This window comes from Mastomys coucha, unplaced genomic scaffold (assembly GCF_008632895.1).
Source record: "Mastomys coucha isolate ucsf_1 unplaced genomic scaffold, UCSF_Mcou_1 pScaffold3, whole genome shotgun sequence".
Lineage (NCBI taxonomy): Eukaryota > Metazoa > Chordata > Mammalia > Rodentia > Muridae > Mastomys > Mastomys coucha.
In genome coordinates, this window is record NW_022196909.1 from 2,942,854 (window position 1) to 2,948,071 (window position 5,218).

A 5,218-nucleotide genomic window follows, 5' to 3' on the forward strand; every position below is an offset into this window, starting at 1 on the left:
AAAAAAAAAAAGAATTTTATCAGTTTATCCTGAGGATAATGATTATCTATAATTCCCTGAAATTCTATCTGAGCAAGCAACAAATCTGTACTATGCTGTTTTAACCAGGAATCTTGCTCTAAAGTAAAAGGCTGAATGATAACATCTGGCTCCTTGCCAAAATAAGTCAGTGCTTGCTTTCTACCAAGCATGATCATATGGGCTACTGCCTCATAATATGGCAAGATATTACACTTAGGAGACACCCTTAAATGTATCTACATGAGAGGTGCTTTTGCCATAACGATGCTGTAGGAACATGAGCTGTATTGAAAATTAACAAATGCAGGGGTAAAGAATAATCTATATAAGTAACAAATTGATTTTCAATAGCTCTTTCTACCTGCTGTAAAGCTGACATTCCTTCTCTAGTTAAAAATCTAGGAGAATTTGGATCAGAATTACCTCTGAGAATATCAAATAAAGATTTCAATTCTCCCGTAATAAGCTTTAGATAGGGATGAAGCCAATTAATATCACCTAATAATTTTTGAAAATCATTTAAGATTTTTAATCTGTCTCTACGAATATCTTTTGAGGAATAATGGATTGATTCATGAGTGTAAATCCTAAATAATTATATGGATCCCGAGTTTGCAACTTTTCTGGAGCTATCTGCAATCCCTTTTCATCTAAGGCAACTTATAAGTCTCTATAACATAAAAGTACATCCTGAGGATTTTTTTTCCTGCTAATAGGATATCATCTGTGTAATGGGCAATTATGTCATTGGCCATTTTTTTCTTATAGGATCAGTGACTTGTGCCTCATATTTTTGACATAATGTAGGACTATTAGCCATTCCCTGAGAAAGGACCGTCTATTGATATCTTTTCATAGGATCTTTGAAATTAACAGTTGGAACACTAAAAGCAAATCTCTCACAATTCTCAGGATGCAAAGGAATTGTAAAGAAACAGTCTTTTAAATCCATAACTATTTTATAATATCCTTTTGGAATTGCCAATGGAGATGGAAATTTAGTTTGCAATGCTCCCATAACAACCATTGTTTCATTTACCTTTCTTAGATCTTGTAACAATCTCCATTTACCTGATTTTTTCTTGATGACAAATATAGGCGTATTCCATGGGGAATTGGATTCCCTCAGATGTCCTGCTTCCAATTGCTCCTGCACTAGCAAAGAAGCAGCTTCTATCTTTTCTTGAGATAACGACCACTGATCAACCCACTCTGGAATATTATTCATCGATTGAATTTTATCTGCATGGGGTGTAGGCAAGATAGTGACCATTATGGAAAATGCTTCAAATCTTTACTATTAGAATGAGGCTTAAGGTCTCCAGATGTTCTAATGTCCTGTTCTGACCTCTGTTTATTTCACTGGAGCTGCACAGAGCAAGAGCCATTTGTGACCACAGATCTCTTCCCCACAGAGTAACAGACAGATTTGTCATAACATAAGGCTGAATTTGTCCTGAATTACCTTCCTCATCTCTCCAGGTTAAAAGCTTAGAGCTTTGTTTTGGATTATTGGCATAACCAATTCCTTGGAGATGAGTTATTGTCTCAGACAAAGCTCAAGTTGAGGGCCAGTCTTTTCCTCTGATGATAGTCACATCAGTTCCAGTATCTATTAATCCTTCAAAACTTTTTCCTTCAAAAATTAATTTAAGATTAGGTCTTTTGCTAGTGATAGACTGTACCCAGTATACATCAGAAGAACCAAAACAACTCTCTCCTCTCTCCTTTTTAACAAAATTACAAGGCATTGGATACAGAGGAATTAAAATAAGCTGAGCAATTCTCTGATTAGCAGGTACTGTAATAACACCACGAGGTGAAGCAGCCATAATCTTAATGTCCCCCTGATAATTACCATCAATAACACCTGGATAAATCTGCAGTCCTTTCACAATTGAGCTACTCCTCCCTATAAGCAATCCCCAAGCCTCTGTAGGCAAGGGCCCAAAGACTCCAGTAGGTAAAATTTGTACTCCCATTTCTGGTGTTAATACTGTGTGACAGGTGGAACAGAAGTCCAATCCTGCACTTCCTAGGGTTGCCCTGAAAAGTTCAAAGACGAATTTCCTTGGCTGGGTGGCAGCCTCATGGCCCCATATGCTGCCTGTTGTTTTAGGAAGGGGGACTGGGGATGCCGCCTCCACTCGTTTCCCGACAAGGTATTGTCTTCAAAGCCTTTTTAAAATCTACAGTCTCTGTCCCAATGCTTCCCTTTCCTACAATGAGGACAGATTCCCAGGGCAGCACCTGACTGCTGCCTGTTTGTGGCTCCTAATATCTTAGAGCAATGATATTTAAAATGATTCATACTACCACATTTAAAACATCCTTTATTCTCCTGTTTTTGCATCAGAATCCCTTGAACCATAGTTCCCTGCAATGCAGCTGCCATTGCCAGTCCTTGATTATAAGAAGGTCCAATATCTGCACAAAGGCAAATATATCCAGATAAATTCATCCTACCCTTGGGTGGCTGAATAGCAGCCTTACATGCTGCATTAGCGTTCTCATAATCTAACTGTGTAATAAACAGACTGTCCGTATGAGAATCCCTGAGAATTCTGCTCGCAGCTTGCTGTAGTCTGGCTATGAAATTTTGAAAAAGCTCCTCTGGGCCCTTCTGGATAGCAGCTAGACTTCCACTAATCTCACCTTTCGTAGGTAATTTAATCCAAGCTTGTCTCACTGCCTTTGCAATTTGTGCATGTATTCCAACAGGATACTCAATCTGCCTAACATTTCGTTCATACTGCCCTTCTTCCAGGAGCATATCCATATTCCATTCTGGATTACCTGACTGAGCATTCTGCGCAGCTGTTTTTTTTACTAAATTCTCTCCATTCTGAACTCCAAAGCAGAAAATCACCTCCTTGCAGTATAGCCTTGCATAAAGTTCTCCAGTCTTGAGGTGTTAAATTTGACTCTCTTACATTATTCAATAGTGCCTGTGTTAATTGGGCATTTGGACCATATTGAGCAACTGCACCTTTTAAATCTTTTATGACCTTAAATTCTAAAGGCTGATATTGTCTAATTCTCTAATTCTGCTGATCAAGCCTTTCCACTACAGGAAACACTAGGACTCCTGAAATGTCTTGCCCATTTTCTCTAGCCTGATTAATTGCTTTCTCTCAAGGCAATTGACACATCTCTAAATTGCTGTCCTTTCTTTTGCCTGATACCACCTTTAGTTCATTCAACTCCTTAGTCAATTTCTGCAACTTGATTTCAAACTCTAATTTACTTAATTGTGATTCTCCCTGATCCTTCTCTCCTGTCATAGTAGACCTAGAAGTAACAGATAAAAGCAACTCCTCTCCACAAGACTTAGTAGTTCTGCTTTCTAAACAATTATTTTGAATCTCTTCTTTTTCTGTATCTGAACTCTGATTCTTGTGAGCTCAATTCACTTTCTGACACTCTATCTCTCTCTTCTATAATGTACTTCATGAGTGCCCAAATGTGGAGAGTGAATTTTTTTGCCTGATTTTTCCTTAGAGCTTTTCCAATTTTTTCCATGTTATTTTATTCAAATCAGTTACTTCATAAATCCATGGGCAACAAGATTCTATCTCATCTGAGAGATCTTTCAATGCATTTTTTCCACTCTGATTCCTCTTGTCTGAAGCAACTTATTTATACTCTGTATCGCTGCTTTTGACTCATTCAAACCCATTCTTACTGTCACACCCCTAGGTGAATTAATACACCGGTCAGCGCCAATCCAACCTACCCCAGTCGTACCCTTCTTACACGGCAATACTAATATAAAAATAAGGCTAGTGCTAGCATCAAAATTACCTACCATGCAGTATGGTGTACGACCTTTTATTCTTACCTTCTGAATTTTTAGGCAGAGCCCTGCTTTGACAGTGTGTCCCTTATAAATCCTCCATACCTGAGTCCACATTCAGGCGCCATCTGAAACTGCCCACAGTTTCACAAACGGGGTTCTCATCAGCCAGGAGGGAATAAAGGACCTAAAATAAAGGGTTTGAAATGCAAAGAGAAAGCACGAAGCCAAGTTGCGTCCCAATCAAGGCTCCACTTTACTGAGAATAAACCAGGATTTTTAGAGTCACAGGGGAAACTGAAAACAAGTCTCTAGATTACACTACAAAGAAAGTTCAGGTGCCAAAGTCCCCAGGTTCAGAAGATCTTCAGGTGGCTGGCTGGCTGGCTGGTGTACTCAGGTGGTGGGTATGACCAGGCGGCTTCTTCAACCACAAACAGTCAACAGAGAGCATCTGTCTTATCTCCCAGGTGTTAGCCCCTAAGCATAGGCTGCCAGAAGTCCTATGGATGAAGTGAAGAGGGAATGTAACATAAATCATAACAAAACTTGGTGGCTTTAGGAGACATCTCTCATTTTATCATTATTTCTCATAGCTCTGGATGTTGACTGAATCTGATTTTGGGTCCCTTAAGTATTTGCAGCCTTACACTGCCAGAATTTGGAATTCTGTTTGAAGCTTCCCCAGAAACAGGGCATCAGTACTGGTCTCCAGTCAGGCTGCTAGCTAGTACCTGTGTGCATGACCTCTCCCATTGTGTGACTTCATCACACCTTGGTTGGGTACAAAGAGCATTCACCCCAGCAGAGAGACCCAGGAGGAAGCTATATTGTAGTCTTTGCCAATACATCTCAAGCCTCACAACTTTCATTCTCCTCTCTGCTGACAGAATGAGTCACAAAAGTCTTCCAGAATTTAAGGGTGGAGATGCAGATTCCATTTCTTATTGTAATGAGTGGCAGAATTCGGAGCCTATATTGTAAAATCACTGTAGAGTATGGGTAATGTAAAAACAGATTTTTTAAATTAGGTATTTTCTTTATTTACATTTCAAATGTTATCCCCTTCCCCAGCCCCCTCTCCCAGAAACCCCAATTCCCTTCCTCTCCCTCTGCTTCTATGAGGATGTTCTCCCACCCACCCACTCCTGCCTCTACACTGGGGCATCTATTGAGTCTTCATAGCACCAAGGTCCTCTCCTCCCATTGATGCCTGACAAGGCCATCCTCTGCTACATATGGCTCAAGCCATGTGTACTATTTGGTTGGTGGCTTACTCCCTGGGAGCTCTGGGGGGTTCTGGTTGGTTGATATTGTTGTTCTTCCTATGGGGTTACAAACCCATTCAGCTCCTTCAGTCCTTTCTCAAACTCTTCCATTGGGAACCCTGTCCTTAGTCCA

The 5,218-nt window shown here is 40.1% G+C and overlaps 1 long non-coding RNA gene across 2 annotated transcripts in view; it reads right to left on the minus strand.

The window, feature by feature from the left end:
- The window catches only part of LOC116075242, an 18,620-nt gene extending 14,707 nt beyond the window's left edge, over positions 1 to 3,913 (minus strand). The window contains exons 1-2 of one of the 2 annotated variants that reach the window (XR_004112483.1): positions 3,863 to 3,913; positions 1,093 to 1,263 (exon numbers count right to left, since the gene is read on the minus strand). This is a non-coding gene — a long non-coding RNA (uncharacterized LOC116075242). Of the gene's footprint in view, positions 1 to 1,092; positions 1,595 to 3,862 lie in introns of those variants that run through there. The other variant, XR_004112482.1, reaches the window with a different exon arrangement.
- Positions 3,914 to 5,218: the final 1,305 nt, after the last annotated feature.